This window comes from Tympanuchus pallidicinctus, unplaced genomic scaffold, assembly GCF_026119805.1.
Source record: "Tympanuchus pallidicinctus isolate F22 unplaced genomic scaffold, pur_lepc_1.0 scaffold8, whole genome shotgun sequence".
NCBI lineage: Eukaryota > Metazoa > Chordata > Aves > Galliformes > Phasianidae > Tympanuchus > Tympanuchus pallidicinctus.
The window spans coordinates 5,720,305-5,732,772 of NW_026294802.1; positions in this window are offsets into that span (position 1 = coordinate 5,720,305).

The following is a 12,468-nucleotide window of genomic DNA, read 5'->3' on the forward strand; positions in this document are numbered from 1 at the left end:
AGGGTCAAAATTTATTTTATTCCAGCTTAATTTTCTCCTTATTTGTGGAGTTTGGTTTGTTTTGTTCTGTAGTAAACAGGAAAATGTTCCAGCAGCAGCAGCACCAACTTTGTCTCATTCCCCACAGTGTCTCAAACGCTCAATGCCATCTGAAAGGACTGCCAAGCTGTCACAGAAAGTTCTACTGCCAAATCTACTACCAAAAGAATAAGAGCATTCAGGTAAAAGTGTGCTCACCCTATTGACTGAATACTTTTTTTGCTTTTTTTTTTTTTTTTAATGGCAGTTTTCCCAATTGGGATAGGGGTTGTTACACACAAAACTGCAGATAATTCTTCTTAACTTCTGATCGTTAAACAGTGAATTTATTGTCATAAGTACTCTTGCTTTACTTGGATGTCTTTTTATCAAGATCTGAGGCCCTGGCAAGACCCTAATACGATACTCTTACTTTGTTATGTGATAGGTTGACAGTTTTTATTTCCTAAATATGTTTCACATTAGATCTACACCCTAAATGCCTTCAGAATTTTGACTGTATTGTGATGGGTCTACTAATCTAGATTTTATGATGCTCTGGGGTCAAGATTATGTTCACTGAAAGTTCCTTATTTGGCTTTAGATTTCTTGCTACATTCCTGGGAAAGTGATGAATACGTTGGCAATTAGGAAAGCACACACTGAAAAAACTGAGACCAGTTCAAGGAAAGGTGGGGCTAGTGAAGCCAGAAGGCAACATTAAAAATAAGCTGTTATCTCTGGCAATTTGTTACTGATAACTGCCCCAGGGAAATTACTTCCTTCAACATCATCTTACTTATAACATAGGTGTTCAATTTTTTTGCTTGCCTGGGCTCCATTGAGTGAAGTAGAAACGTCTTGAGCCATGTATCAAAAATGTAATACAGCAGATACACATAAGTAACAAAACTATATAGTTTCATATATATTTTTAAACTGAAACATGAAAAAGAGGGCAAAAAAACCATAAATCTAGTGGGACATTTAACCCTGTTTTTGTGAAACTAGTTTATCAGTGTCTGGTTTGATGGAAATGGCTGCAATTCTTAGTGAGCTCTCAAAGTGCTCATCAGCTATTTTTGATCTTACTTTTCTCTTCCAGTACTTTATCACTGAAAACAAAAATGTATGCAGTGCCAAAAAAAAGCTGAAAAGAGTAAGGCATGATTGTGAAGTGAGGGATATTTTTCTCTGGTAAGAGACGTTGGCCTTCTCCATTGTACTCCATTGTTACCCATATAGACTGTACTCAAGCTGCATGCAATCAACTCTTGAAAAATATTGCTAAAAATCACATAATAATGTTAAAAGTTTATGCTATGCATGTGGCCCGTGGACATCACAGGTTGGACATGCCTGACTTACAACTTCATTGCAACAAGACCCAGGCTGCCTGTGTGCTTCCTGAGAGTTCTTTCGAGACATTTAGTCTTGTTTTGTTACCTTAGGTCAAAGTATTTGTAGCATCAACAGTGAAAGGAAGTTGACTTGTCTAATCATACTGCACAGTTGAAGGACATGCTGGAGTTCATTACATGGTTTTGTAGATTAAACAGGAAGAAAGATTTAACTGCCGTTCTCCCACACCAGGGGTGTGTTAAACCTAAAAATGCTAGGGACTTTTGCATACCTGTGGTCTATTTTATTTTATTGTAATGCTCCACTTCCTTTTCTTTTGGTAATGCAGAAAAGAAAAAGCTAGAAGTAGAAACGTATTTTGTTCAAGTATAACATTTCACCTCCAACTGATAAATACAGTTTTCTTGGAAATCTCAACTGAAACCTTTTCTAAAATGATGCTTTCTTACCTGGTGCTATTGACACTTAGATTTTAAGAGAAATCACTGTGCTTTCCCTTCTGAGCAAACGGGCTGATATTACCAGGGATACATTTGTTAGCAGCAACACACCCAGCAAGCAAGTAAAATTACAGAGGGTAGTGGGTGCGGCTTTTCTGCCTAGAGTTCAGTTGGCCAGTTGTAAATGAAATAGCTGCAACAGCCTTGTGTTCCTATGAGTAATCAAATATTGCTCATCAAGGGTGGATACACTGTGGTTCACAGTATTAAACCCTAGCTGCAGAAAAGGGCTCTGTAATACTCTGCTAGGCAGTTTCCCACTTGATACAGACGTGCAAATATTGACTGCTCTCCTTGCTCAGGCAGCCATGGAGCAAATAGAGCCATGGCACCTGAAGTCCTGCTCCAAATGTGGGCCCTTGTTACTCTGCAGAAATTACCTCATGAGTTCTGAAGGCAGCTAATGAGTTCCCTTCTTGACAAGGTCAGCTTTTGACTTGGACATCTCCACTTTGCACATCTTGTTTCAGGTACAAAGATTCTCAGTCAGCTCCTTCTCTAAATCCTGTTATCTTGCGTGGGATGACTGCGGACCATCAGCTCATGGCCTGCTGGTGGCTGAGATGCTGTATCTTCCTGGTATCTAATGTGTCTACTTTCCAATGTAGAAGTTGTCAGCTAATGAACAGCTTGCTGTGGACAGTTGTCCACAAAAACACGTTGAGTTGCTAAGTGATATTTACACAGCTTACGTCTGTAGGTTGTGCACAATGAATTCTGTTGCAGCTCTTTCAAGGTTAATGAAATGATGGGCTATGATATATATCTTTATGACTTGTTTAGTTGTTGTGCTTCTGACTGAGTGGGCAGTCTAAGAGGATGGTTCCTGAAATTAATTACTTCTGGGGCATTTAACGTCATTCATGATCCTGAAACACTGCAAGCCACAAGACTTCTGGTTTTTCTCATCTCCCTAAGGAAGAACAGATCTGGGACTTGAAACAATTAACTTTAAGCAAGAGGAGACTTGAAACAAGTAAGATGACTCCTCTTGTCCTTTGAAGGAGAGAAGAAGCTCTTTTCTCACTCTAGGGTACAAGGTTATGACCCACTTTCCTGCTTCACCAGTATAAATGGGGCATGCTTGCGACCATTAAGATAATCCCTTCCTAGAGTGCTTGTCTTCTGAATAGCTTCCATTATGCTTCATGGAATCTAGCTCACTATCATTCTTTGTAAGCCCTGTCCTGAAGCAGTGTGACTGGCTGGAAACCTGTGACAGGTCTTGGGGACCTCACAGAAATGCACATATAATTCAACTGCATAAAACAGCAATAAATGAATAGATAAGAGATCCGGTTACTTTCATTATGGTCTTGATTTCTCTTGAGGTCTTGGCAAGTCTTCTGAAGAGCAAGATGCCAATCAGGTGTTGCATATCCAAGCCATGATAGCCAAGGTGTGATCATGGCCACCCTGCCCCAGTGCCACACTGCATGGCACTCAGGCACACCTGAGAGGAAGTAGCAACCACTTTGGGTGGTTTGAACTATTGTAAAACTGCTTTCAGAGCCAGCAGTGGCATCCAGGTCAAAACACAGGATTTCCCTGTCCTATTTGATGGTATTGCGGCTCTTTGCCTTTACTTTGCTGTCCACAGTAAATTTCTTTGAAGCAAGCATCAGGCTTTTAAGTGCTCCATGAAAGTGCTGAATCGTGAGTCAAATAACCTCAGTAAGGAAGCTTTGCAAATACATGCTCTTTGCAACTAGCTGAAAACTAGTCAGCAACTAAATCAGACTGAAAAGGTATTCTTTTATATGGAGTCAGGTACAATTAACTTCATATCTTCAGGCAATCTCTCTTTGGTTTCACAGATATATATATATTTTTCTTTCTTTCAGTTCAATTCAAAGTCAATTATATCTCAGCTTAAATCACAAAACACCCTTTTGCTTTATGTCAGTCTTTTTTTTTTGAGCTTGTGTGAAGAAACACTGGTAATAGCAAATTAGGGAGTCTGTTTCCCTACAATTGCTCCAGCTTAATTTCAATGGAAGAAGCATTTTTCAAATTTGAGTGACAGAAACTGTTGTGAGACCATCCAGGAAATCTGTAGCAGGCAGAACCTTGGGCGCAACAAAGTCTCTGTCCGTATCCGTTGTCAGAACAGAACTTTGTTTATCTTACCAGAGATTGGGCTGCTTGGTTTGCTGTGTAAATTCCCAGCTCGCCTCTTTTATGGATAATTGTTGTATTACCATTCTGCGATCCTCTTGAACCTCACCACTTGTGCTGGAGATAACTGCTTATCTTCAGAGATGATTTCAGTCTGATGATTTCAAGAATATGTTATACTAGACCCTGAGAACAATAACATATATTTTATTAGGCTAGCAGTTAACTTGGTTTTGGCCTATAACGTCCCATGCTTCTATTTCCTTGTTAATCTTAGCAAGATATTGCATGTAGCTCTGTGGGACTCTTAAAGCACTGTCTAATCTACTTGGTAAAGTGAAAATGAGCTTAGGCATCTGAATTGGCCGATTCTAATATTCCATTGAGAATAATATGAAAGAAGACTACAGATGAATAATATGTAGAAGATTACAGATAACTTAGTAAAGGTAAAGCTTTTTAGATGGGCACATAGCTGGACATCCTACAGGTCTTACTATAAGTTCAATTTTCTTCATTTGATCCTTATTTATTTAGAAGAGAAAAAATAAAACATAAAAAGATGATATACAAGCATCAGGACTGATTTTATTAGCGTAAAACACCAAGATGAACACTCTTATTAAAAAGAAAGTTACTTTCCTAACAAGAAATCTGGGTAGATCTAAGCTTCTGCAAAATATTTGCTGCAGAGCTGAAATACAAAATGTTATGCAGTATCTGAAAATGTGGTAATTTTAATTAAGCCATCTACTTTCGTTCTGGCCATAAGAAGTAATTTTCTCAAATGCTTAGAGCATGTTTTCAGTATTGCTGTCAGATGAACTAAACTTGCACAAAGCCTTTTATGCTCTGAGCATAAACTGGGAGAAGTGTTTGGTTAGAACCTCTATATAGTTCTTAAAAACAGTCAAATCCTGTCTTCTCTGGCTTTGTGCTACCACGGATTGGCAGCAGCACGGATGAGCACTCACATTGTGGATAGTGCAGTTTGACATGGGTACCGCAGGGATGGCCCCCAGCCTGTCTTCCTAAATGTGCCCTAACTTCAACATTTCACAATGCTAAATAAGCCAATTCTCCCACATTTCTGATTCAGGCAAAATCATAGAATCGCTATGGTTGGAAAGATCATTAAGAACATCTAGTCCAACCATCAGCCCATGCCTGTGACTTCTCTAGACCGTGTCACTAAGTGTCACGTTTACCCTTTCCTTGAACATCTCTAGTAACTCCAAATCTCCCTGAGCAGCCTGTTCCAATGCATCACCACTCGTTTCTGAGAAGAAATGTTTCCTAATATCCAACTTGAACATCCTCCGGTGCAACTTGAGGTATGATTATCTTTCTCAGAAGAGTATTCTGAAACACAAAGGATTTGTTTTTCACAAGGACTTCCTTGCCCCAAACCGGACTATGAAATCCAGCTGTTCTAGTTCACCTGTGCTGTCCTTTCAGCTCTCACCTAGATTTTTCTTTGCAGTGTCAGACAAGTCTTGTTTTGCTGCATTTGTATTTTTTTTAATGCCAGGTGAATTTGCAGAGCTGCTAGTTAGGTAAGTCACTGCAACTCTTGTCTTTGCAGAAAGGATTTAGAAGTGATAATATAAAAATGCCTCTATTCTTACTTTCCTACGGTGTACTTTGGCATAGGAGCTCAGTTTATGGTTGTACATGCATTGCAGACATGGTCTAATGGCAAGACTCAAACTGTAGGAAAAGCTTGTATCTAGATTTGGCACTGAGTCACCTCTTTCCAGAACTGTGGAGATGGGTTGCCAAAGAACATCTTCTTAAACATTTATCTATGCATCTGGCCCTCTCTTGGCATGGGTTGGGCCTGTACAGTGGGAAACGAAGCTACAACTTCAGCATATGTTGAAATGTAATAATTACCTGGAGTGGTTTTGAATGTTGCTGGGGAAAATGAAGCACACTAGTTGACCTGCTGCCAATACACAGCTGGCATCCATGCATTTCAATCATGTGAAATTTCAGGGAGCACTGAAGCAAGGTCAAAAACTGCTAATGCAAGGCTGGTGTACTTGCAAAGTACCATGAATTGTTGTGGTTATAGACATAAGACTATCATTTTGATTGTAATTTAATTACAACATTTAACTCTTCCTCTTTGTTCCCATGCCTTCAATGTTTGACCTTTCTCCCTCAGTCCCGAGGACAGTGTTTTTATAACCAATGTGCAAAAATTTGTACAGACACCTGCACAGATGTATGTATGTATGAGAGACACTGGAATTAATTGCACCTGAAGAGATTTCATGTGCTTGTAGACATAACCCAGGTGATATGAAAGCTGTCTTGGCAAAAGTGTGCCCTTAAGCTAGTGTGTTGCATGAGGTAGCTACTACAATGCGTGTGGGAGTTGTTAAATACATATAATCTACAGTTGCCTGTCAGAAATAATGCATTTCAGCAACAACAAAATAGTGGAGAGCTGTTGGGCCTTGAAGCAACGCCTGAACTGGCTGTGTTTGCAGCAGTCAGCATGCTCACAAATGCAGGTATTGTTGCTCACAACTTGGGGCTCTGTTTAACATTGGAACTGATTTGCCTGAATGAGGAGAAGAAAGCTCTTCATGTGAAGCGCGTGTTCAGTATACAAAATTTCCAAAAAATGAACTGGACAAAAAAATAAACTGTGTTTCTGTTCACTGCCATCTTTGAGAAATGTTACAGCGCTGCTAAGCTTCACCGTCCTGCAAAAACCATCACGTGTTCAGAGTCCTAAGTCAGAGCAGCTTGCTGATCAAAATCACCAAGTGAACTCAAACTGACAGAAAGCGATGCGTGATAGGTGCACCTATATCCTTCCTGGTCTCTGGAAAAGATTTCTCTGGTCTTTGGTCCCATGACTGAAATGCAATGGTGTGATTTTTTCCTAATCTTACTGCAGGCTAGAATCTGGGCTGTGGGACTCTTTGTACCACGCTGGTTTACTCAGCTGAGTGCAGGCTTGGTAAGCTGTAGCATGGACTGATGATCTGCACATTCTGAAACATGTTCCGATTTTTTTTAAAGTAGGCATGAAACTTTTTATTTGAAAAAATACTAGAACAATACATTTCTGTCTTAGCTAATGCCTGCCTGTCCTATAGCCATAAGATACACAGACCTTCCATTTCTTGTCTGTTTCAGCAAGGATGGGAAGGTGATGCATGGACTCAAAACCACGTTAGGCTCCTCAGTGGCCGCTGCTGCTGGAAGTCCTCAACAAAGAACAGCCCCTTTCTAAAGTGGTAGATATACTGAAATCAGGCAAGACTATTTGAAGTAAATAACTAAACAAAGCAACAGCAGATTTTCAGGTTAGTATAGGATCCTACAGCTGTAAACTTTTTAATGAAATGATTTAATCAATAGTGTTATTGCCTCTGGCTCCACAGGGGTAACTACTGCCAGGAGTAGGGATTGTTTTGTTTCTAATTTTCAGACTGCTCTATTGACTTGCTACAAGTATTCCCATTGCCCTAAAGAGTAGTTCTGGTATCTTAGGCCTTTTTATTTTTTATTGAATACAGCTCTGTACCTTCATTACTTACGTGTGTGGAGTCCCAGCAGACTTTCCACCTGGTGGCAAAGTTGTCTTTTGAAAGACTTTTCAGAGTGTTAAAATGTAACTGCATCAACAGCAAACTGCAATTTCAGTACTTTGCTGAGGAATTGGCATGGATTGTCACTGGAGAGCAACCTGAGGTGGATATTTTAGGGCAGGATGGAGTGTTTGAGATGCAAAAGGTGAGGTTAATTCAGCCGCTGCTCTTCCAGACTATGCCAGCACAGTCTGGTTGTTTTGAATGGGTTCATAATAGGTTTTACTGATGCCAAGAGCCTTTCATTGATCTGACAGGTGAGCAGTAATGAATAGAATGCCTTTCAATGTGGGAACCCAGTAAAGTCTTCAGGAACAGGTAAAACCTGTTGTTCTTTTCCTGACGCAGTTCTGAACTGTAATGTTTGTACAGATAATAAGTTTTGAGCAGTGTTCTGGTTGCTTCCTCCACTTGTTTGTGTCTGCTGAGGTTTAGCTACACAATGCTGCAGCACAATTCCATAACCCCATATGGCATGACAGCATTTTTTAAATTAAAGTGAATACGTGCTTGAGGAATAAAAATCCCAGTTTTATACGTGATTCTGAGGGCACAGAGGCTTTGTAATTCCTCAAATTTCTTGGAAGGAAGACTCCAGGGTACAATTTTCCTAAGTAGAGAGGTCTTGGCTGGTTCCTAAGCCATTGCATCCACTCACACAACTGCCTTGTATTTGGAATCTGCTTGGGCTCTTCAGGGGCTCTTGCATGCCCCTGTTTGTTACGGTCAGGACTAGCTCCTCTATTAGTAGACAGTGCCAACTAATTCATATATTTAGACAGAACTATAACTGAGTTTGGCCAATATCGTTGCAGTCTGGATTTTAACGTGTTTTTTTTTTCCTTAAGAACAATCAGCAGAATGATGACCCAGAAACAGAAAATAATCCATACTTGCAAGTCCTAGTGCTATAACTAATGATAACCTTTAATATCTTTGCATATTATATGTGGTAATTTGCATCTACAGTTACTACTGAGAAAAAGTAATGGCACATTATAGAAATATTTACACTGAGGGCCCAAAATTTGAATCTGGAAGCCATCTGTTGACTATAGGAGGTGAAGGCAGCTAACAAAGAAGATTAGGTTTCCTCCTTGTCTGAGACCTTTTTCACAACTGACTGCATTGCTCTTTCAGCACCTCAGCAAGCATCCAAGTCCTTTAAGAGATCGAACTTCTTCCTGATGCATGGCTCATGTATAAGCTCTTGATTAGTGAGTTGATTAAAGGAATTTCCCAAGCTGGCCTGGTCTGACTAATGATGGCTTTTATAGCTGTAATGTGAGAGTTTTACTGAAAGGAAATGATAAAAGTATGGCAAAAGAAGCTGCTGGTGTTGTGAAAAATCAAAACTTGAGCACAAGTACAGTAGTTTCTGACAACAAATATGGAGAAGCTCTTTTGTTGTGACAATTTTGAGATTTACTTCAGGAAAATCTATGAGTTATTGTTGTGTTTTTGTTTTTTTTTTTTTCCCCTCAGCATTTGTTTTTCCTCTAAGGTGAGGATTATATGAAATATCATGGAAGCAAAGCTGTTGATTTGATTACAACAACAGGATTTGATTCCAACAAGAAGTTAATGCTAACATTAGCTGGAACAAATGTTTCTCTGGTTTGGTTTTTCCACCTAGGCAGGGCTACAGGGAGTTTGAGTCCTGCACGACTGGATGGGACTGCCTTCAACTGGAAAACATTTCTTACTATTAAGCTGCGGTTAACTGAAAGAAACTATGGAATATTTGCTGTCATTCCTGTGAAGATGGAAGATTGGAGTGGGGCACTGCTTGTAAGCAGGTCTGGGGACTGCCTGCAGGTGAAGGAAAGGAATAATTTTGTTGGTGACACCCTTAGCCAACAGGAAAATGTCTTTTAGCCCAAGCTGTGAATCATGAGTGTTTTAATAAGAATTCTGTTAGAAGATTTCTCTAGCTTGTGCTGTTACATTGATTTTTAATGCATTGGACCTGCATGCCTCTGGAGAAAAGTTCTAGTCACAGCCTTACAACCAGGCTGCATGAAAGGCAACAGTGACAGTGCAACACGTGCATCTTCTGTAGGTGGCTGGTGTAAGCACGCTAAAGTTGACAACCACTGTCCCTGACTTCACTCTGTTTACCTTTGCTTTCTCTCCTGGCTGGGCATCAACCTGCTGCTATTTGCTAACTTTAACAGAGAACCTGAGAGTGGACAAGCCTTTTCCAAGCATTTTGCAAAACATCAGTCACACAAGTGTTTTACTGATGCTGCTAAGAGCATTTTTCCCAAGGAGTAAGAACCCACAATACCACAGAAAGCTGCCTCTGTGCTGCCCAAATCTCTTCCATGTTGTGATGCTGTGCTTGTCTCAAATGTTCAAATAACAAAGCCATTTGTTACTTTTGCTTGCCAAAGCATCCATCCATCCCATGGGCTACATATCAGCTCCATGAAATGCCACCTGGCACTCTGCCCCACACCTTTAGAGTGGATGCTGGTGGGGAGCTAGCCACTTGCTCAGCTGAAGGCATTGCTTCTGCTGTGGCAGTGAGGAAAGACCAGGTGCCTGCTTGTGACCATGTGCAGGCAGTTAATGCTTTGCAAGGATGGGCTGGGATGGCTGCCATGAGCTGGGTTTCTCTGTAGAGAATCAGTCTTGGGGACTAATGGGCTGCTTCTTTGCTCTCTGAGTCAGAACAGGAGGACATCAAAACACCTTTCCATGGAAGAATGCACAAAATGGCAACAGCAGGGCCTAGCTTTTAAATCTGCTTATAAACACCTCAATTCAGATCACCTTTTGTTCTTATGCTTTCTTTTCCTCCTTTTCTCATGTCACTTCAACAAATCACACCTGTAGCCACTGCATTGGATGCAAAGAACAGAAAGCTGCAGCAAAGCACACGTCCTTATCTTTTGTGAGTGTACTAAATACTTTTTCTTTTATGAAGTTATCTGTAGGCTATTTTGGTAGCTATTTGGTATAGCTACCAAATTAATTATGTCCTATTTGCTATCCACAATTACCTCCACAAAACCCATAAGCCCAGGTAATGGTGAATGTGCCTGTGTTCTTCCTCAAAGCAGTAAATGCCTGATCTAATGAGAGAAAACCTCAGTGGAGGGACAGCACCTTTTGGTTACTCAGTAAGCCCTCAACTGGTCAGGTGCTGGCTGTATCCAGCAGGTTGGAAATTAGGAAAAATTTATTCTTGGAAAGAGTGGTGATGCACTGGCACAGGGTGCCCAGGCAGGTGGTGAAGTCACTCCAACAGGTCCCTGTCTCTCCTTACTGAGGTCTCCACATCTGGATGTAGTGAGGTCTCACCACTGCAGAATAGAAGGGCCGGAACACCTCCCTTGGCATCCCCGTTGGCAATGTTTCTTTTGATGCAGCCCAGGATATGGTTGGCTTTCTGGTCCAAGAGGGCACATTGCTGGCTCATGCCCCGTTTGCCATCCACCGATATCCCCAAGTCTTTTTCAGCAGGACTGTGCTTCATCCTTACATTCCTCAGCCTGTACTGACACTGGGGGTTGCCACAACCCAGGTGCTGACCTTGGCTGGTTTTGTTGAAGCTCATGAGGTTCTCCTGGGCTGCTCAAACTTATCTAGGTCTCTCTGGATGGCATCCCATTCCTCAGGTGTGTCAACCACACCACACAGCTTGGTTATTTCAAGGCTGTGAGAGTCATAGGTTTAGAGCAGATTTTTTCCTAACACTATGAAAGGAGAACCATCTTCAGGATCCTGGTTTTAATTTCCAAAAGGACAGACTAAAATTCCTAAAATCCCAGCTTAGATTTTAGGCTGAGGGCAGGACCCAGATAACACATCTGGTTTTATATGCTAGTATAGAGTAAGCTGACAGTCTGCATGGCCGCCCCATCGCTGCCCAAGGGTAAAGGTCATCTCTGAAAGCCTGCACTGTTCTCCCTGCAGCACGCTGTGTGTTCCAGTCATAACTGCTATGCAAATAGAAAGGTAACCGCAGTACAAATGCATCATAAAACCCCTCCCTGTGCTGCCAAGCAAAGCTTCTAATGCAAAGGAAAAGTTTTATGATGAAAAAGCATATTTCCTCTTTATTTCCTTTTCACTATCGTCAGCTTTTATCTAACAGGATCTGTTTTAATCTCAGCTACAGCTCATTCACCCTACGTGCCATATTCAGGATTCTCTAGCCTTCAAAAGCCATATGGAGTTTAAGCTGTTGCTGCATTTTTAATTGGGCCAAGCCTAGTATCCAGTGTTTGGAGATAAACTAAAATCTGCTCGCATATATTGAAGCACTCTTCCAGGAAGAGTTCAGTACTTGTTTTACAACAGTACTGACTTATTTTGTTATTACTCCAAGCCAAACACAGATATTTTGCTTGAGGCCATTATATTATGACCTTCATGTGCTTCAGAACGCTTTTGAACTTTCTGAAAGATATTGCTGTCTTAACCAGCAGCTACGCTTACCCTGAAAAAAGCCTTCTTTTCTTTTTTTTCTTTTCTTTTTTTTTTTTTTTTGGTCAACAGCCAGGGACTCAAGCTCTGCTATTTGTATCTGTAGTGAACATATGGGCTGAAGGTGCCACCTAGGCAGTCTTTTGGTTTCTTCTGTTGATGATTGTGATCTTGTTTCTGAGCAAAGCAAGAGGAGCACCACGTTTTCATTCAAAGCTCTCTCCATTATTTGGAGTATCCATTAATGACCCTTTCGCTTGCAGAGTGTCACATAGGAAATGCTAGTTACAGCTTTAATGTGAAGGTAGCCAGCTCTCAGCTCACTGCAGTACTGCCACTATCCCTCTCCTCCATCAAATACTCCAGTTGTTTACTTAGTTCTTGTATGAGGGTCTGCCAGCAATTCTAGGACACCCTCCGGC